This window comes from Myxocyprinus asiaticus, chromosome 46 (assembly GCF_019703515.2).
Source record: "Myxocyprinus asiaticus isolate MX2 ecotype Aquarium Trade chromosome 46, UBuf_Myxa_2, whole genome shotgun sequence".
NCBI classification, from domain to species: domain Eukaryota; kingdom Metazoa; phylum Chordata; class Actinopteri; order Cypriniformes; family Catostomidae; genus Myxocyprinus; species Myxocyprinus asiaticus.
The window spans coordinates 7,292,139-7,314,956 of NC_059389.1; the positions used below are offsets into that span (position 1 = coordinate 7,292,139).

Consider the following 22,818-nt stretch of genomic DNA (forward strand, 5'->3'; position numbering starts at 1 on the left):
AAATATCAAGGAAAATTTGATTCCCCATGACATGGCCCCTTTAAGTCATTTTGTTACTATTAAGTCTCCTCCCTGCAGTAAGTGGCGATATGCAAAAAGAATGTGAATTGCCAAAAACAAAAGAAGGAGACTGTGAAAGTGGAGATTGATAGTAAAAAGGACATATTTTGATCTGTTTCTCATGCATATCAGTCACATCACTTCTTAAGATATGGATTCAACCACTGGATTACTTTTATGCTGCTTTTATGTCATTTTGGAGCTTCAAAATGTTGGTACCCATTCACTTGCATTGTATGGACATACAGAGCTGAAATATTCTTCTAAAAATCTTTGTTTGTGTTCAGGAGAAGAAAGAAAGCCATACACATCTGGGATGGCATGAGGGCGAGTCAATGATGATAGTGTAACAGGTAAAGGACGGGCAAAGAGTAGGCGGGAACCGGCTGAACAGTAAACATAAAGTTATAATGAGAAACTCAACTTAAAACAATGTAAACAAAAACAGACACATATGCAATGTGGCCGCGTGCGTCTCTCTCTCTCAAACTTGCATCTCCGGCTACCCTTTATCTCGCTCTCAGCTGATCAGCTGATTCAACGCCGGCCATGCTCCATCACGGCCTGGCCACGCCCTCCTCCTCGTCACAGATAGAATTTTCATTTTTGGGTGAACTATCCCTTTAATGGCCCCGACAGAAATGTGACAACTTGCCCTGAATGGTACTTTTTAAAATACCCTTGTTCTGAGAAATAGAAAATAGAGAAAATACCCTTGTTCATATAGTTCAAACTTTTAAAATCTACCTTCATTATTTATTTGACTCATGTTGTCTCACTTGTATACCCAAACACCATGGCAAAATGTGATATCAGAATTTTAGTTTGCACGATGGATCTCAAAATAATTATTTAGATTCACATAATATTTTTTAACTGGACCTTATAGTTACTGATATAAAGATATATAGTTATGTCTTGTGTTTACACAGAATAATACAAGACATATGATTTAATATGATATGTGCTGTCACTCACTTATGTCTTGTATACTGTAAGTTAAATGTATAAATATATTATGTATAAATATATGTATGTCACTCCTACAAAATAATAAGAATATTAATAAAACATTATGTAATAAGGATACATCATTAAGGATTTACTTAATTTACTCAATTGCATTTATTTATTTACTTCAGCAGAGTAGGTAGCAGTCCAACACTACTTAATGCCACTAAACTAAAGAAAGGAAGGGTTAATATGTCACATGGTCAAAATAGATGTGTCTAAAATATTACATGTTCAAAATTGTCATATTAAGGCGATAAGAATGTGCGTGTCTACACGTAATAAACATTTCCAGCAGCCATCACTCCAACACCTTATCCTTGAGTAATCATGCTAAATTGCTAAATTGCTAATTTGGTCCTAGAAAATCACTTGCCATTATATCAAACACAGTTGAAAGCTATTTGGTTCATTAAATGAAGCTTAACATTGTCTTTGTGTTTGTTTTTGATTTCCAGTACAGTATGCAATAGACTGGCATGTATTAAGGTCAATATTAGGTCAAAAATGGCAAAAAAGAAACAGCTTTCTCTAGAAACTCATCAGTAAATCATTGTTTTGAGGAATGAAGGCTATACAATGCTTGAAACTGCCAAAAAAACTGAAGATTTCATACAAAGGTGTACACTACAGTCTTCAAAGACAAAGGACAACTGGCTCTAACAAGGACAGAAAGAGATGTGGAAGGCCAGATGTACAACTAAACAAGAGGATAAGTACATCAGAGTCTCTAGTTTGAGAAATAGACGCCTCACATGTCCTCAGCTGACAGCTTCATTGAATTCTACCCGCTCAACACCAGTTTCATGTACAACAGTAAAGACAAGACTCAGGGGTGCAGGCCTTATGGGGAGAATTGCGAAGAAAAAGCCACTTTTGAAACAGAAAAACAAAAAGAAAAGGTTAGAGTGGGCAAAGAAACACAGACATTGGACAACAGATAATTGGAAAAGAGTGTTATTGATCTTAACCCCATTGAGCTTTTGTGGGATCAGCTAGACTGTAAGGTGCGTGAGAAGTGCCCGACAAGACAGCCACATCTATGACAAGTGTTACAGGAAGTGTGGGGTGAAATGTCACCTGAGTATCTGGACAAACTGACAGCTAGAATGGCAAGGATCTGCAAAGCTGTCATTGCTGCATGGGGAGGATTTTTTGATGAGAACTCTTTGAAGTAGTTTAAGAAGTTCTGAACATTTTTTTTTTTTTTTTTTTTTCAAATTGTAATAGTAATTTTTCACATTATTAATGTCCTGACTATATATTGTGATCAGCTGAATGCCACTTTCTTGAATAAAAGTACCAATTTCTTTCCATAAGAGCAAAATCTGTACATTATTCCAAACTTCTGCCCACCAGTGTAATTTCTTTTGACATAATATAACTATATTATACATCTAAATATTTCCTATTATTTTCCAAATCATGAAGTGATTTGATTTGATTTGATTTGATTGATTTATTCTGATTTTGACACCTTTTATTCTCAACCCCATCACGGACATAACAGAAGTGGTTTAAAAATGATTCTACACAAAAATTGTTGTAAAGTAAACATCTACCTACTGCTCATGTGTCCTTCATACAAATTTAATTACCACAATTACACATTTTAATTAAAACCCCAACTTTTTTGAGCCAGCCCTTAACATGTCAGGTTGTGCTCAGCAAACAATACCTTGATTTTTAATTGTGTTCCCATTTTAATTATCCAGTATTATCACTCTTGTATCAACCCCGTCACAACTCTCCCACCATTAAGATATTTGCACCCAAATATTTTTAACACCATGTTTCATTAAAGTAAATATACAGAATTTGTAAAGTATAATATATTGACTATTCTATATTTTGTTACAGTATTCATAAATGTAGTGAATAACTCAAACCCGTCACAGGTTGACAGTGAAGAAATGTGTCAGGGTCGTGTGTGATGGAGTTGTTGTTGTTTTTTTGTTTGTTTGTTTTTTGCTCAAAATGGCCACTGTTCACTTTTGAGTCTTCACTCATTTGCCAGGTGTGACAGAACAATACTTAGTGTATTTTGGTCTTAGTCTATGTTTACAAATACAAAGCTTAAAATGCAATTTGGTTTATTTAATTGAGAATGATTTGAGCAGTGTAATAATGGAATAAACAGCACAATAAAATACCATGTAGAAATATTTTTATTTATGAACATACTGTAATGTCAAATTAATTATAATATATATATATATATATATATATATATATATATATATATATATAAAACAAATGGGCATCTTCTGTAAACATGGTTGTAATGGAAATATTCAAATGGCTCATTCAAAACATTTTTTGTTTTTAATTTGTAATAATAAAGACAATAATAAATAAACCAATAAATAAATAAACAATAAAGACAAAATACTCTTGCTCTTACACACTCACACACACACATTTGTACACACATCGCCATCATCATGATTTTACGATTTTATGCCTCTTAAACTTTCTACATGGTGCTCTCCCATTGTTCTCTCAGGCTGCGTAATTACAGTCGATTTTCCTTCATTTCTTCCAATGAGCCAAGAGTGTGTCTCCGAGTCAAGTCCACAGCCCAGTCTGTAAAAAAAGAAAAGACCAGCAATTTACCACAAGGTGCATTATTTTAGATTCTGAAAGAACTACACCCCCGAAGGGTGACTTTTTAATTGTGAGGGCATTATGGGTGAATTAGGCAAATTATCAGAGTAAAACGTCTTCTTGTACCTGCCGCTCAAAACACAATCCATTACAGCTTCATACAGAGATTTACAGTGGCAGTAGAGTGATGATGATCTAATTTTAATATTTCCATGTGTACACATCAAAAGCTCGATAAATGATCCGTAATCAATCTCTTTCGGTCTCTTTCAATGGGCCTTTGTAAACAGTGTTACAGCTCTGTCACAGTTTTCAAATATTATGCATGGAGGTTCCTAGTTCCTTTCATGACCACAGTGGATAAGCTTCATGTCTTTCTCTGTTCATTTCCACCCTCTTTCCGATGCAAGCTCTCTCTTTCTCTCTGTGTCCGCCCAACGTAGGATTTGTCCTTTTTTCTTTTTTGTTGTTTTCCTCTGAACACCCTCTTTGGGCTCCATGCAGCTTATGCAAATGACTCCTTTTATTATACCCTCCTACTGCCCGACAACCACACAAACACACACACACACACACATTCTTACACATAGTAATTCTCATCTGACTCCAACACGCCTTCAGAGCCAAAGCATTGGCAACCAATCATAAAATGGACAACTGAAAGCGGTTTTACCAACTGATCTTACTTGGCAGAGCTTCATATACACATTCCCATTTATACTTATTAAACATTTTGAAAGTGCAGTAACTTAGCTGTTAACCCACATGCATTACAACTTGAGGACACAATTACAGTCAAATCTTTGCCCCATATTCTCAAACCAAGCCAAAAATGTGCGTTATAGGCTGCATGGGTGCACTTCAACTTCGGGGTATTTCATGTCCCAGGGGTTGATTTTCATTACTGTAAAATTTCAACTTTTATTTGTATTTTATTTTTTTGTTATATGAAGTTCACAATAAAACTGACATGGAAATTTTTGCCAGGATTTCATCATTTATTTTTGGTACTTTTCAAATGCCTTTTGCAGATTTTACTGTTTCAGCTTTGTCCCAGACCCACATTCAACATTAAACTATGGAAATCCATTATTCAAACTATGAACATCTAAAAAAAAAAAAGAGTAAAATAAACAAACCATTTCAATATTTATCGTGAGAAAATGGTTTCTATAAAATTTTCAAAAATTTCGACATTTCCCACAATGGAAATGTACCTGATAACCAAGCTGATAAAAGTGAAATATGAGACTAGTGATGTTTGAAAAAACAGAAAAATATAACTTTTGAGCAGAAAATTTTACAGTGTGTCATTTACAATCAAGCTGTCATTTTGCCAAGTTATGCAAAAAGTGTGAAAATATTATTTGATTGTATGAATTTACCAAACAAAATGCTAACTATGTAATTAGCCTTAGCAAAACAAAGGAGTCAGCCATTTTATACTAAAAAACTTACAAAATTGTCATTTTCATCAGCGTTATTTCCATCAGAGAATTCAATAGAAACACAAAACAGAAGATGTGCTGGAAATGACATTGCGCTGGGAATTTTCATGACTTTAAGAAAAAAATGACAAAAATGATATAAATCTCATGTGATGCATGTACGTCACAGTAGACAAATAATAAAAAAACTAAAAAATAGTGAGTGTGACAAACGTTGTTACGAGACTTTACTTTCTAGAAGTCCACAGTGCTAAAAGTACCTAAAGTTAAAGAAACAACCACATATGCTTTCGGTTATCAGATGCATTTTGAGAGTCAAGACTAGAGTTGAATTTGGCCTTAGACTGCAATCGTGATCACAATTCTGCAGATGGTGGGGTGACGGTGATACGACTAGACTAGAGTGATGGGGTGGGTGGGGTGGAGGCAAGCCTTGGTGGGGGTGGACCAGGTTTGAGATGTCTGATGAATCCAGAGCTCAAAGATTCCCAGGCTCCGGGACCGTGCCCAGCTGCGGGAAGAGGCGGGAGGGGGGCATGTCATGAGACAACCCTGACAGCACAGCCTTTTCATGGCCACATTACAGAGCCCTCATGCCTCCCTTCCATAGTAACTTATACCCAGGTCAAAGGGCTAACAGCCCCCCGAAATGCAAAGAAAGAGGGAAATAAAGAGAGAAGGTATGGAACGGGACCAGTCTAGACATCTGAGTAGCAGTAAACTTGAACTTGACATAGGCCAAATCCGCTCTTCGTTTTCGATGGAAGACTCTGTTTTTCAGTATCCTAATGACAGTTTTCAAAATGTTCCATTTTCAAGGGAAAAAAACACCATTCTCATGTGGATGAGAGGTGTAAACGTAGTGGAATTAATGCGTTTTCAAACGAAAATGGATTAGCGTGGTCGTGGCCATATCCACACAAGTCTGTTTTCATTTGAAAACTCAGTTTTCAGTTTCCTAACATCATCATTTTCCAAAGTAGGTGGTAATGGACAGCGTTTTTGAAATGTTCCATTTTTGTTGGAGGAAAACACCATTCCAGTGTGAATGAGAGGCATAAACGTAGCGAAATAAATGCATTTTTCAAATGAAAATGAATTAGTATGGTCGTGGCCACACCCACACTAGTCCATTTTTGTTTTCTAATGTCATAGTTTATCAAAGTATGTGGAAATGGAGAGTAATTCTTTTCTCCCCAATTTGGAATGCCCAATTCCCAATGCACTCTTAGTCCTCGTGGTGGCGTAGTGACTCGCCTCAATCCGGGTGGCGGAGTATGAATCTCAGTTGCCTCAGCATCTGGGACCATCAATCTGCACATCTTATCACGTGGTTTGTTGAGCGCATTACTGCAGAGACATAGCGCGTGTGGAGGCTTCACGCTATTCTCTGTGGCATCCACGCACAACTCACCACGAGCCTCACCGAGAGTGAGAACCACATTATAGTGACCACGAGAAGGTTACCCTGTGTGACTCTACCCTCCCAAGCAACTGGGCCAATTTGGTTGCTTAGGAGACCTGGCTGGAGTCACTCAGCATGCCCTGGATTCGGACTCCAGGGGTGGTAGTTAGCGTCAATACTCGAATGAAGAGTGTTTTTTAAACTTTCCATTTCGGTGGAGGAAAACACCATTTTAATGTGGATGAGAGGCATAAACATAGAACAATTAATGTGTTTTCAAACTTAAATGGATTAGTGTTGATGTGGCCAAATCCACACTAGTCAGTGTGACATTTCCAAAGTATGTGGTAATGGAGAGCATTTTTGAAACACTCCATTTTTGGTGGAGGAAAATGCTGTTCCAGTGTGAATGACAGGCATAAACATAACTAAGTAAATGCATTTTTCAAATGAAAATTGATTAGTGTGGACGTGGCAACATCAACACTAGTCCATTTTTGGTTTTTCAGTTTCCTAATGTCATAGTTTTTCAAAGTATGCGGAAATGGAGAGCGTTTTGATACACTCCATTTTTGGTGGAGGAAAATGCTGTTCCAGTGTGAATGAGAGGTATAAACATAGCTAAATTAATGCATTTTTAAACGAAAATGGATTTGTGTGGACGAGACCATATATACCCTAGCCCGTTTTCTTTTTTTTTTATTTTCCTAATGTCATTGTTTTCCAAACTATTCTAAGTAAAACACCATTCAGAGGCGTGAATGTTGCAAAATTAATGTGTTTCATTTGAAAACTAAAACGTATAATTGTGGACGTGGCCTTAATGAGTTCGTTACTCAGAACCCACAGTACATTGACTGTGATCTTAGAATGAAGGCTGCTTCAAGAACTTGGTAACTCTTAAGCAACGTCCACATTAATACATTTTTGGTTGTACGTTATCTGTTGACCGCTTTTTTGTGTCCTAACGTCATCATTTGCCAAAGTACGCAGTACTAAAAAGATTTTTTGAAAGTCTTGGTAGAGGAAAACTCTGTTCATTGTGGATTAGATTAACATTATTTCACCTCTCGTAAAATCATTCACCCTTTACAAGTCACCAAATTAGAAGCTCGGTCCTAGATTAGCTAACATAACTTGAGAAACACTTCTATTTGTCATCATCCACAAATACTGCAGCTACTCATGTAGCTCAACTAGTAGAGCATTGCGAAAGTCGTGGGTTTGACACTATACTGAGAGAATGTATATCTTGAATGCACAATAAGTTGCTTTAGTTAAATACATCTACCAAATGCATAAATGTCAATCTCTTTCTCTTCATCAGGCTTTTCCTGCTTTTTACCAGAGGCTCAATTAAACTTGTGAACTTCAAGGGTTACAGATGCTTTGCGTCAGCTAATGAGTAGCCTAATAAATAAACTATAAACATCTTTTCCAACACTCTGGTAATTTAATAGACTTGCACACAAACACACATTTCCAGTGATTTTATCATAAACAAACCCACATACATCTGAGGATGATATGCTGACTATGTCCCACAACACATTGGACAACTGAACAAATGCCCTCCCCTCCCCCCCAAAAAAAATCAGGACAAGTGCATTGTTGTTGAAGAAGATCAACAGCTAGTTCTGTTTAAGGCGTCTACTTTTGTTTGTGCTTTGACTAAGATGCTCAACTTCATGGCACGTGAAGCAGACAGTGTATGAACTCACAAAAATTGCTTCTTCACAAAAACTGTTTCTTCATAGATTCTTAAATGCTCGGCTTTGTGATAGATTAGTTTTTGGCCAAACTTGCATTAAGAGACCAAGATTAGGCTTGACCTACATTGAAAGTAATTTAGGACTCTGAATGGCACATGAAGGATTGGTAATATATTTGCTGAAGCTTATACTGTAGATCCTTGGTAGTCCACATTTAAGTGCTGAACTAACAGACCTTTATTTTCATATGCCTTATGTATATCTTTGAAAAGTAACTTTGTATTATGCTCAGCGAGTATTGACGCTGACGACCACCCCTGGAGTCGCAAGTTCGAATCCTGAGTGTGCTGAGTGACTCCAGCCAGGTCTGCTAGGGAGGGTAGAGTCACATAGGGTAACCTTCTCGTGGTTGCGATTAGTGGTTCTCGCTCTCAACGGGGCGCTTGGTAAGTTGTGCATGGATCGCGGAGAGTAGCATGAGCCTCCACATGCAGAGTCTCCGCAGTGTCATGCACATCGAGCCACATGATAAGATGCGCAGATTGACTGTCTCAGAAGTGGAGGCAACTGAGACTTGTCCTCAGCCACCAGGATTGAGGTGAGTAACCGTGCCACCGCGAGGACCTACTAAGTAGTAGGAATTGGGCATTCCAAATTGGGGAGAAAAGGGGATAAAATAAATAAATAAATTAATAAATTAATTTAAAAAAAAGATCAAACATTCTGTCTATACCGAACTTAAAAAAGTAAGATATATCATAGATTATCAGATTTTTTGCAAGTGTAAATGGGTCACTAGACAGAATAAAAGCACACTCTATGAATTACATAAGATTGATAGCTTTCATTACCAACATCGACAAGTAGAAATACTGCTTTCTGGTGATTACTCTAATTATTTCTACCTAAGCTTACTTGAACACATTGATATCAAGATTTGCAGCATCCCTTGTTACTGTTTAGAGCAGAAAATGTTGCTAAATTTGAATGCGGCTTTATCCCAGATTAACAGCACATAAACAAAGTCACATAAAGAAGACAGACGTGTGGCTCTTGACCTAAATACACATCCACCATGATCTTGATTTATTCTTACTGGACTCAGTTTACCAATAAGAAATGACACTTTTCTTAATCCAGCTCACAATCAAAAAGCGTAACGACTGTCTATAATGGGAAGCAAATGATGGTAACTTTTAATTGCATGGTTTTTAAAGAAATGTTATGGATTAAATACAAGATAATATTTATTAATAGCATGCAGCAGAACTTGTATTTAATACTTTTGATTTGAAAAGTAGTTTGTAATAAAAATAAGGTGTACAGAAATGCATTTAAAGAATCGTTCCAGGTTCAATACAAGTTAAGCTCAATCAACAGAATTTGTGGCATAATGTTGATTACCACAAGAATAATTTCAACTTGTCCCCCCTTTTTTTTATTATGTACTGTGAGGCACTTTACAAAATAAAAATTATACGATTATGTGACAGAGGTTCCTGGCCCAGATATGGGGCAGACTTTTACACAAAACACTGTGGTGAGATCGGAATCACTCGTAAGAATGGACCGCAGTCGATAACCGGACCAATGCGTTTGTTAGCTGTTTGTTTAGAAACGCATACATTCCATCATGTCTTCTCCGTACATCTGATTATTGAAGGGATATCACAGCGGCTTGTTTACAAACAGAAGACAATGGTGAAAACTGAAAACTCAAAGTCATGTCAACTCTCTTTATGGTTTCCTTTACATCATGTGAAAGTTAATGGGATTTAGGCCTACAGGGTTTACAGGGTTTTTTTATTTTATTTTTTATCCCCTTTTCTCCCAATTTGGAATGCCCAGTTCCTACTACTTTGTAGGTCCTTGTGGTGGTGCGGTTGCTCACCTCAATCTGGGTGGTGGAGGACAAGTCTCAGTTACCTCCACTTCTGAGACCATCAATCTGTGCATCTCATCACGTGGCTTGTTGTGCATGACACCGCGGAGACTCCACAAGTGGAGGCTCATGCTACTCTCCGTGATCCATGCACAACTTAACACATGCTCCATTGAGAGCGAGAGCCACTAATCATGACCATGAGGAGGTTACCTCATGTGACTCTACCCTCCCTATCAACCGTTTGTTTGCTTAGGAGACTTGGCTAGAGTCACTCAGCACACCCTGGATTTGAACTCACAACTCCAGGGGTGGTAGTCAGTCTCAATACTCGCTGAGCTACCCAGGCCCCTGGGTTTACAGGGTTTACAGGAATAAATATCGATGAATTTATATTAGTTCTCTAAGCAGTTTTGTTTTTGGTGGCAATGCATGCTTTCACTTCATTCTCAAAAGTTTGAAGAAAATATCCAAATCTTTGATCTCCACTCTTCACACGTTCATACTTTTGTCCCATGATTGATTAACATCTTATTTCAAAAAAGATTATTTTATCACACTATAACCATTATGTTTACATCTTATGGCTATACTTTTGAAACTGTGTGTATTTTAATGTTTATGGACTGACCCTATTAACTTCCATTGTAAGTGCCTTACTGTAATAACAATTACTCTTTTTGTTTTTTTTAATAAATAAGGGACAAGCCTAAATTAATTTTCTTTGGTGATCAGCATTATACTACAGATGCTGTCGATTGAGCTTAACTTGTACTGAACCCAGAACATTCCTTTAATAGAAGTCTATGGGGCAAGCGTACATCAGATGCCCCCATAGACTTCCGTTAAGTGCACATGTTACTTGTTTGTTTTTACAAATTGGCATTTCACAAATATTATATTTAACTGGAATATTCTTTCAATATATTTATGCTTATTCAGTGATTAGCAAATAATGTTTAAAAACCAAACAATTTCTGTGTTTTAATCTCCTTTATCACAGATGTCTTTCGCCCATTTCCCTCTGGTCTGTCTAAAATTCCATCACAAGTCTGTATGTCTATTTTTCTGATGCCCTTCTTGACGGGCATACAGCGAGTCTTTACCACTCAGAAGCCACTGCGGACCTGCGGTTTACCATAGCTGCGAGCAGGAACCTGAAACTAAAACATGACACCACGTCATGTGTCCACCCCATCCTTCCTTCCATCCTCTGAATCTATCCATCTCACCATGTGCCATTAAACACCCTTTTATCCCACGCCTTTAAGCTTACCTCTTTTGCTTCCTTTCATTTATCATTTTTGAATCGTTATCACTGTAATGCAGTAGTAATAGGGTTATTGGTGGTAGCTGGCTTTACTCTGTCAATTCTTTCACTTTTCTATCTCTATCTTTTTCTCTCGCAATCTCTTTGCCCTCTCTTTGATGAGGTGAAACTGAGGTGGGGTTGTTGTATGATGGTTTCTTTACTCTGCAGAGCTCACAGTGCATGAGGTGCCCACCTTTGATGTCATATGACCTTCATCACGGTGTTGATGCAAATCATCAACCCATGCAATCCATGTACGTTACCTAGAGCTCTATTAATTTCATCCATAAACAGTGTCGTTCTTTACTTAATCTGAAAAACATCGTATCTGTGGGCATTTCTCAATTATTTTCAATAGCATTAATGCATGGCATTTACATTTGCATTGTGTTTTCAGGTGAATGGGTACTGAGTTCTAATTAGTTCAACTGTTTGGTACCTACTAAAGATATACTTTAGTATACAGTGCTAGTTTACTTTGGCGGTAAGTATTTAGACACTTTTGGACACATAACAATGTATAATTTTCCTTGCATTAAAGTGAAAGGTTTTGCTTGAAAAGGGAATATGTGCTATACTTCTATAAAATAAGTGCCACTTAGTTTGATATTTTGTACTATTATACAAAGATATTCACACATTTTAAGTGTACCCTAAGTACTTTTACACTTTCTCGTATGTAAGACTGCTGTCTTAAAATAAAAAAGAATGAAAAAAGGGTAGTAGTTTTACTATAAAGTTCTATTTGTTAACATTATAAAAAGCATTAGGTTTAATGTACTAACAATGAACAATATTTTTACAGCATTTATTAATCTAGGTTAGTGTTAATTTATACAGTACAGTATATTCACAATTGTCCATTGTTAGTTTATACTAGTTAATGCATTTACTAATGTTAACATATACTACCTTAAGGAAATGTTGGAATTAACATTAACCAAGATTAATAAATAAAAATTAAAGTTTTGTTTATTGTTGGTTTATGTTAATTAATGTAGTAAGCTGAAGTTAACGGTGACAACCTTATTGTAAAATGTTATCAGTAAAGTTTGATTTTCATGTTAAATTTTATTTAACATTTTTTTTATTTAATGTGATGCTGTGAAGGGCACCTTTTAAACTACAATCCATTGATAAAAACTTAAAACTGCAGTACAGCAAAACAACCTTCAATGCAGAGTGTACATTCTGTACTCTACATATAGATGACATTACACTTTGTTATATCTATCACACACTTTGCATGTTTGCATCTGCATCTCACCCAGACGCATATTAATTAAGATGATCATACACACCCCTGTATACATAAAACACACACTCTAGCACACAAAGGCTCTGCGATCTGCATAACCGTCTCATGTCTTTGGCATCTGGTGGTGTCTGGTCTGCATCAGTGTTTCCCACCCTACCCCCTCTCTGGTAATACTGCAGCACCCCTGACAATGGTGGGAAAGCAGGAGCTCTTTATAAAGAAGAAGAGGCCTCCATTGAGAGAGAGGGACCAGTCTCGAGCTGGGCAGAATATTAATGGCCGACACCACGCTCTGTTCATTAAAGGCACGCATGCTGCAGCTGCTGGTCCCTGGCCCCACAGTGGCCCTCATACCAACCTCGCCCTCTGTATCTGCGTTTCATAAAACCTCGGGCCAGATCGCCAGGGGCACGCCGTGCCGTTTCTGCCAGGGCGTGAGAGAGGGGGGTGTGAGCCGTTCTGTTTGGAAAACTGCATTGTGTCTGTGTGAAAGCCATACAGCAACATCAAGATACTGTGACTTTAACAATTACTTGTAATGGGGGCATAACAATTGTTGAGGCATAACATGTCCATGAGCTTTTTTTATTATCAACATGAAGATTTTAGGTTCAAATTTATAAGGGAAAGTGTAAATTTTCACTGCTGTGGCTCATCACCATTACTTTAAAGTTTCTGACCATATTTATTACCTTTAATTGCCTTCAATAGATCATTTTAAATGGTCTTGCGGTGTGTGTGTGTGTGTGTGTGTACATGTTTATACAACATTGTGGGAACCAAATGTCCCCACAAGGATGGTAAAACCTGAGATCACCTACCAAGTTGGGCCCAGCCAGCGGTCCCCATGAGGGAAATAGCTTATTAAACATACTAAACTGTTTTTTGAAAATGTAAAAATGCAAAAACATTTCTGTGAGGGTTAGGTTTGGGGTAGGGTTAGGGTTAGGGGATAAATTATCATTAGATCTGTATAAAATCCATAAAATGCATGGAAGTCTATGGAGAGCCCCCACAATGATATAAAAACAAATATTGTTTGTGGTCTCTCAATTAATATAATGTCATAAAACCTGGATGTACAGTAAAATAAGTGAAGTTGTCATTTTTATTTGTATAGCGCTTTTCACAACACACATCGTTTCAAAGCAGATTTACAGAAAATCATGCATTAAAAAAAATGATACTGTAATATCTATCAGTCATCACTGTGTAGTTTGATTAAATATGATTGTAAACTGTGTATCGAAATTAAATAATTAAATAATAATTGTATTTAGAACCCCTGTGAGCAAGCTGAAGGTGACTGTGGCATGGAACACAAAACTCTATAAGATGATGTTTAATGGAGAAATATAACCTTGGGAGAAACCAGGCTCACTGTGGGGGCCAGTTCCCCTGTGGCTAAATAATTAGCAAAAAGCTGTTTACAATAATTTTATATTGAGAAAAGGACATGTCAACATACTGAAATTACTTAAAGGTGCTGTAAGCGATTTTAGTTCTTAAGCTATTCACGTGACTGAGCCGTTGAATTAGCCACACCCCCTCATTTTCATTTAATTCCAAAACCCCGCCCTCCAAAGATAATTGAGTCCCTTGGCTATCAAACAGTGGCACAATAGCGCCCTCAACTGACAAACATTATGAATCATAGTCTCAATGATCTGCATCAAATGAGAAGGAGCATGATTGACAGTTGAAAACTGCCAATGTCCTCGGTCCGTGGAAACACTTTTCTTTGCTGTTTACAGAATCTAGATCTGTCACAGAGACCGGTGACATATCACAGGACACTTATTTCATTAATATCTTTAAGGGAGTAGGAAAAAATTGTGCATACTTTTCCATGAAAAAAAAATCGCTTACTGCACCTTTAATGTCAACTACACAACTACAAGATGGCGAAATTGTACAAGTTGGCACGTACAGAAACGTAACATTTTTACTCCCATAGAGAAAAATAAACAAACCAGTGGACAATGTTGTTCATATTTTTCCTACGTTTAACCCCTAACCCAAACCTAAACCTAAACCATGATTTTTATAGGAAAATAACTGGTAACACTTTGCAATAAGGCTTCATTCATTAACATAAGTTAATGCATTAGGTATCATGAACTAACAATAAACAATATATTGTTTACAGCATGTATTATTCTTTGTTAATGTTAGTTGATAAAAATACAATTGTTCATTGTTAGTTCATGTTAGTCATAATGCATAACTAATGTTCACATATACAACTTTTGATTTTAAAAATGTATACGTGTACATTAACATGAACTAAGATGAATAAATGCTGTAAAAGCAATGTTCATTGTTAGTTCATGTTAACTAATGTTGTTAACTGATGTTAACAAATGAAACCTTATTGTAAAGTGTAAGGGTTAAACAAAAGTAAACATTGCGTATTACAGACATTTGTATTGCATAAATAAATATGGAATGAGAAACAAAATGTGTTCACAGATGTTTCCTTTCTTAAAATAAAGTGTTGGATAGGAGGCTAGCTGAAATGTCTATTCTCCTTGTAAATTGGTTGGTCTCTATGCAAATAAAGTGCCTTTCTTAAGAGCCAAGTCTTCTGATATTTTATGATATCTTATGATTTCACCATCTTGTGCGAATTATTATGAGTTCTCATGTTGGATTATCCATTATCTAAGTGCATATTGACTGTGTTTTTTTAAAGAAATCAAAACATTATTGACATCAATTCATGCATTAATTTATTCATTCATTAATTTGTGCATGCGCTCATTATTTTGAGCATTTATTAATTTTTTTAATACAGTTCCTCAGCCATTGATTTGTTCATTTACTTAGCCCAAATATTTCTGATTATGAATTCTAAACTTTTGGATGCCTGAAAGAGATACACAGTAAATTCTGATGAAAGCAACAGGATTCATTGCAGATAGAATCCCCATGAGAAGAGATTGTGAGATGCTGTCTCTTTAAACACGCCACGAGCCCTCACTCCCATTCACTGCATCTGTGTCAAGAGGATCTTAGCTTAGCGCCTCTCATTAGCAGCCCTAGTTTCGTTATTTTCTCCCTTTTGATTCCCTCCCTCGTTATCTGTCCTCAGCTACAAACAATTTGCTTTAAGGAAAAGATTTGAATTGTAAATAAGCCTGGTATAGAAGCACAATTTACTCTTAGTGGGGAATAGTGAGGAGACAAACAAGAAGAGATGATCGCATCATTTTTTTTAAAGTTCTCTTGTAGGTAATCTAAACATTCAAATCCATCACATCATATACACTTAATATTAAATGATGATTTCACTGTTAAAAATGTTAAGCTAGCACACAAAAAAAATAAAAAAAAAAATGAAAGGGATAGTTCCCCCAAAAATTAAAAGTCCATCATCGTGTACTCACCCTCATGTTGTTCCAAACCCATAGGACTTTCTTTCTTACAAGGAATGCAAGGAGATGCTGAGCAGAATATTAGGGACTGAGAGTCAGCATTTACTTTCATTGCATCTTTTTTTCCATACAATGAAAGCGAATGGTGACTGAGGCTAACACTCTACCTAACATCTCCTTTGTGTTCCACAGAAGAAAGATATGCAGGTTTGGAGCGACATGAGCGTGAGTAAATGATGACAGAATTTTCATTTTTGGTTGGACTATCTCATTAGGTTAAAAAGGCCTAATTAGATTTGTTTAATCAGTTTACTACATGAATAAACAAACCTTTTACCCTAAATTATGCATACAATATTGTGCTGCTACTGTATCCTATGGGGCACAATGAGACAAAATTTGTGCAAAGGACCCAGTTTATCATTTGTTTTAGAGTCAATCTCTATTCTTTGGCTTATAAAAACTGAATTTAGCTCTTAACGAAGACAGTGAGATCTCTGTTAATATGTTAGGCACAGTTCAGCCTTAACAAAGAAAGATGGCAGTCGCCGCTACAGTCATTGCCAGTTCATTTATTTTCTTTGCCCCCCATCCCCCCACTTCCCTCGCCAAGCCCCGCCAAAAACCCTCTCGCTAATTAGTGTGCTAAGATCAGATAGGCTAGAAGCAAGGGGGGGAAATTAAGGGAGCCATAATATCCCTGTAAACACACACACATACACACTCAAATAAAAAAAAAAAAAGACATGATGCAACTCACCTCATGTGCCAGCCCAGCCATCTTAGCTTCTCGTTTAAGATCTCCGTCAAGATGGCCTCCCTATGTCGTCTGTCTTGGCGCTGCGACTCAAGGGTTTCGTCGCCGCTGGCACTGGCATGGATTCTCTACAGCACCCCACAGGGGCACAGATGGCACTGGGGGTTTCTGGGTAGGTGGAGAAGGAAAGATGTAGCAACTGGAAGCTGCCATGTTCCTCCAAGACTCTCTCTCTCACACTCTCTCTGATGGATGTGCCCCTGTTTTTACTTCATTGCCATATTGTGTATGGAAATAAGCACACTGTAAGAAAGGAGAGAGGGAAAGAAGGTTGAAAGAACATGAAAAAGAAGCATTTTAAAAAACGACTCTTTGTTGGTATTATTGCCAAGCTGATGCCATGGCAACCATCTCTTGGTTTGTTTCAAGCTAGCTCAACAGAGCAGTATTCAGTTCAGTCTTGTGTGCAAAAGTAAACAACTTATTGTGTTATTTTGGATGTGAACATCTTATTTCAAGCATGCATTTAAAATTATTTGTTGCAGTACAAATTCACATGACAATACATTTATACTAAAAAATGTTCTACATTTACTATTGGACTGAATCTAGACCAAATCTGGCATGACTATAGTGTGATTTTAAAGTAAATCAGCTGCCTGTTCACTTTTCAAATAAATATATTTAAAGGAATATTCTAGGTTCAATACAAGTTAAGCTCAATCGACAGCATTTGTGGCATAATGCCGATTACCAAAAAATTATTTAGACTTGTCCCTCCGTTTCTTTAAAAAAAAAAAAAAGGAAAAAATCGAGGTTACAGCAAGGCACTTACAATGGAAGTGAATGGGGCCAATTTTTGAAGGGTTTAAAGGCAGAAATGTGAAGCTTATCATTTTATAAAAGTATTTTAATTAATTCCTCTGTTAAAACTCATGTATAATTTGAGCTGTAAAGTTGTTTAAATTGTCATTTTTACAGTCATTTTAGGGTTATAGGGTTTGTTGAGATCACATCGTCATGGTTACGAAGTTGTAAAATCGACTTTCCACAGAAAAGGTTAGTAAGTGATTTTATCACACTGAAATAATGTTAACACACATATTGTTTAAGTCTTGTGGCTATACTTTTAAAACAGTGAGTATTTTATAATTTGCGGATTGTCCCCCATTCACTTCCATTGTGAGTGCCTCACTGGAACCCGGATTTTTGCGTTTTTTAAAGAAAACAGAGGGAAGAGTCGACATTATTTTTTGTGGTTATCAATATCATGCCACAAATGCTGTCGATTGAGCTTAGCTTATATTAAACCCGGAATATTCCTTTAATCTGATAGGGTTGAATCAGTTCATTTGAGACAAGCTACTGATTTGTATTTTTAAACTTATGTTTTTTAAGATGCATATTCCACAAGCAAGATGAAAGTCTATAAGCACACATATACCATCAATTCTGACCAAGCAGTGAATGGCCTCCTTTTTACAGCTAAATCTTCCAGTGCAATTCAGGAAAAACTGCAGCAATGTCTTTAAAGCAATAAAACAGACAAAATGCACTTACTGAATCTAAGCAGTTAGCCAGAGTTTCATTACCTACTGTAATAGGTTTCTATTCTACCACAAGTGTTTTCAAAAGAATTAAATGCAGCCTTGTTTAGGGAACCAGTTTCATGTAATGATAGGCTACTCTCCCTGTATACAGAGAATTAATAAGTGTTTGTACTGCTAGCATTGTTTCTGTCATTCACACAGGGAAATCCAGCACAAAGAGTCTAAATAGGACCACAGGACAATCCTAAGGCCTCCCTTTGGGCAACAGACCCCAACAAATAGCCCTTAAGTACCTCTTTTGTTTGCAGAGCTGGAGAGTATCTCAACAGCTAAAATTTAATCTCCTTAACCTGAGATGATATGATCACAGAAATGGGGCTGTTTTGGATCAGAAATGGGAAAGCATGCTATAATAAGATTTAAAGCACTGCACAATTTTGCAACTAATTGTATTAGGTTGATTTTATCATGAGAAAAGAAAGATATTCTCAAATCAAATTATGCTAAAAGAAAATCATAATAATGTTGTTCTGCGTTCAGACTACAGCAGGATGTTGGGTAGTTACTAATGGCGACATGAGAATGTTTGGTGCATTCAGACACACAATCACAACCTAAAGGATCATTTTCATTTTAATGTGACTATTCATTTTTTACAATAACATTTTTTATGAATGAATGAATGAGTAAATGAATGAACTTACCTGAGATAAAGCTCTGGCTTCTTTCAGACTTGAGTGGCATTTTCAGCAGATTTTGAGAATTATTTCTATTTTCGGTTATCTAGCTTTATGAAATGTGTTATAACTCATACAGCTAGATAACCAAAGAGAGAAACCAACCCTCATAAACGCGCAATTAGTCCCGAGTGGTGGTGCTTTTGTGGTCTTGATGTTATGACAGCATCATACATCTATGAATAAATCACAAACACTTGGTCAAATGAGTTATCGACAATCAACGGAAACATAATTAAGTCAAGAGAAGAAAATAACGCTGCAAAAGACGAGCACGTGCAGGTGAATTTGCAGGTCAGTTCAAATAGCCAACGATAAAAAAACGAAAATAAATATGTATTTATTTCTTTCATATGGCATTTTTGCTAAATAGTGCTGTTAGGCTATTTATTTTTTTATTTATTAATTACATGCATTTATTATGTTATATTTATTTATTAATTTACGAACACATAGGCCTGCGTTATACAACAAACTGCTGTGAATTAGGACAGATGGATAGATCATTTACAGAGTGCATTTCACAAAATCCAAATCTATACAAAATTAGCCTACTTTTATGATTAACTTCTCATTTTTCTTTCATAATAATAATAATAATAATAATAGTAATGTGTATAAATAACAAACGAAATTATTTTAAACTATTTTAATTCTCAAATTCTCCTAATTCACAAATAAATAAAAAAATTGATAGTCATTATTACAAATTTATCTAATAAATAAATAAATAAATAAATGTAGCTGTCCTAACTGGCTAACGAAATAAAGTTCGTCTGTTGATCAGTGTAAAATACAACACATAGGCCTACAACACAACAAACCACGAATGGACACCATAAATTCAGATACATGTCTTGAAAATAATCTGGTGGTGCTCAAGTATATAAAAAGGCTGATATGGTGTGTACAAACTACACACTCTATTCCATATATTCAACAGAGCCTACAATACCAAATGGCTTAAACTCACACACTCCTTCTCCAGCTCACCATTAAATCAAATGCTATGGTTTATCGTAGTACAATGTAATTGATCATTTATTACACCACTAAGGCACTTATGTTTTAGAGTGACATAATTTTGTAATATAAACTGAAGACTCTGTGCAAACTTTACTCTAATTATTATTATATTAATAATATGGTCTTAGACGTGACTATGAATTCTGACCACTACTTTGTTCTATATAGGCTAAAATATGATGATTATTATCAATATGCAGGACTGCCTATTAGTCAACTTTCATGTACAAGAGAATAAGACAGAGGTGGGTTACATCACATTGGCCAAACGGTAAAGGATGAACGACACCCATTGGATATCTGCCCTTTTTCTGATTGAATTTTACTTTAATATATTTTAAGGCATATTTACAAAGGTCATTGTCCTATAACTTTAATTAAATTGTATTATAATCCAAACAAATTAATGCTTACAAACAGGTCTTAAATATGTCGCATAGAGAAAATAATAAATCCACCTCGTTTTTGTCTCTTGATTTTCTTTTTCAAAATGAATGTACCTATAGTTGTGTAAGAGTGTATAGCCTACCTCGTGGAGCAACGTGGATCACCATCAGCATCCTCGTGCACGGAACACATGAAATGTACCGATGCATTGCAACATGCAGCACGTCTGTAATCCACAACGTCTCCTTTGCTCCCTATATTCGCCCGTCAAGCCTACAAATTAATTTATTTATTTTTTATCGTTACTACCTCGCGTTCTACTCTTTCTGAGGCCTTACACATTTACAACAGGTGGAAAACTCTCCAAACCACTGATTATATCGATTATGGTGATGCTCGTGAGGCTGACGCGCGCTCTCTTGGTCTGCTCGCTCAGATTTGGTACCAGCCCTCAGCTTCCTGCCTGGTTTGTTCTCTCCTGCAGTGACGTCAGCTGCGAAGTGACCAATCAGAGCCTCGGCTCGGCGCCGTGTTGTGGAGCTTTATTGAGAAACTATTGGTTACACAATTTGTGAAGTTTCACAGCTGAAGGTGTTATTTCTAAGCAGATTCTTTTGCACCTTCTGTCACACAACTGAGGTTATTTAAAAAAAAAGAAAAAGAAAGAAAAAATAAATAAAACGACTGTCAAATGGGCTGATTTTTTATTATTATTTTTTTTATTTATATTTTAAAACATTATAGATAAAACGTCTTATTTACCTGCTATATTCATTATTTATTTATTTATTTATTTATTTATTTATTTATGAAAGAAAAAAACGATTGGGGTGTTTTTCTATTTGAATTGGGTTCATTGTAAAGTTTGTCTGCACTGAATACAGAACGAACTATTAAAATATTTTTTTTATAATTATCAAAACGAAAACAGATGTAAAATAAAGTGTGAACTATCGAAGTCAGTGGCTATCAGCGATTTTTAAGTTTGTTAATTTTCTTTTTTCCATTTACTTTTTATCTATTTTAATTTTCTCTTCACATTATTATTAGGCGATTTATTATTATTATTATTATTATTATTATTATTATTATTATTATTTAGTTTATCTTATCTTAAATGTAGAATTATTCCAGCACAATTCTTTCCCTTTCATTTAGATCAATATTGAACGAGTAGAAATTTGAAGAAAGAATATACAAAAACGTGCAAAAATGATAGCAATCATAGCCAAAAATAAAAGACGTTTGAAAGACGATAAAAATGTATTCAAAAGAATCGAAAATATATTTAAACTTTTGTTATATAGGCTACCACACATTTTTTGTGACATAGTACTAAACTAGATAAGAACAGAATAAAAAGGGAAAACATAAGAAAAATCAGAAGATAAAAGTAGAAAAAAATGCAGGAGGGAAATACATAACAGTCTCTACATATTATCAGTTAGACAAATAAATACTAAGTGTTGATTTGATAGAAGCTCTGATTATTTCACGTGCCTAGCATGCACACAAACAAATGTACTCTGACATTAAAAAAAGTCTTGAACTTGTTTAGTGTCAAGTTTAGTGTGAATAAAATGAAAAACTTTCATTTTCTTTCCTCAAATGTCTGTCCCTATGGTATCATAAATTAATGCACATAAGTGAACATTAATTTATTAACTTTATGAAATTTAAATTAATTAAAATTTGTTTTTTAGATAAAACACTCTGCAGTAACAAACCAGTTTATACACTTATCTAATTTTATACAGTGTGTTTATTTATTTTTTGTGTGTTATGCATTAGAAATGTGTCCCAGTAAATATTAATTTTACATGCCACTTTCTGAGACTTTTGTACTTTCACTGAACAAAAGTATGTGTCAGACAGTTGAAGGACTTTGGACTTGAACTTCACCTTAGGGACATCTGTCCCACCAGAGAGGAAGTGTTCTGTCATTTCAGAGCTCTTTAAAGTCATAATATTATGCTAATATCAAATATTCATCATTAACAGTTTTTACATTATGTGTCGATTTTAAACTTATTAAAAGAACATGCAAACAAGAGTTTTTATGCATCATATAAATGTCCAAAAATGTATTGATGCATTGTATTGATTATTTAAAAAAAAGAAAAAAGTTTTTTTCATGACAATTTTCTGTGTAGTTTTAAATCGCACTCTTATTTCTTGAATATAAATGAAAATAACGTTTGTACATTGTGCCTCTCCGATGAAGTATCCCAAGGAATGCACGTCTGCATTCCTCCATCTCTTCATCGCGACTATAATGCGACATTGACT

General features: G+C 35.7%; 1 long non-coding RNA gene across 1 annotated transcript; it reads right to left on the reverse strand.

Moving 5' to 3' along the window:
- Positions 1–3,226: 3,226 nt before the first annotated feature.
- LOC127435959 (uncharacterized) lies at positions 3,227–20,950 on the reverse strand. Its single transcript, XR_007896314.1, has 4 exons — positions 20,672–20,950; positions 19,084–19,292; positions 16,833–17,132; positions 3,227–3,657 (listed from the first exon to the last, which is right to left on the reverse strand). It is a non-coding gene; the product is annotated as an uncharacterized LOC127435959 (long non-coding RNA).
- Positions 20,951–22,818: the final 1,868 nt, after the last annotated feature.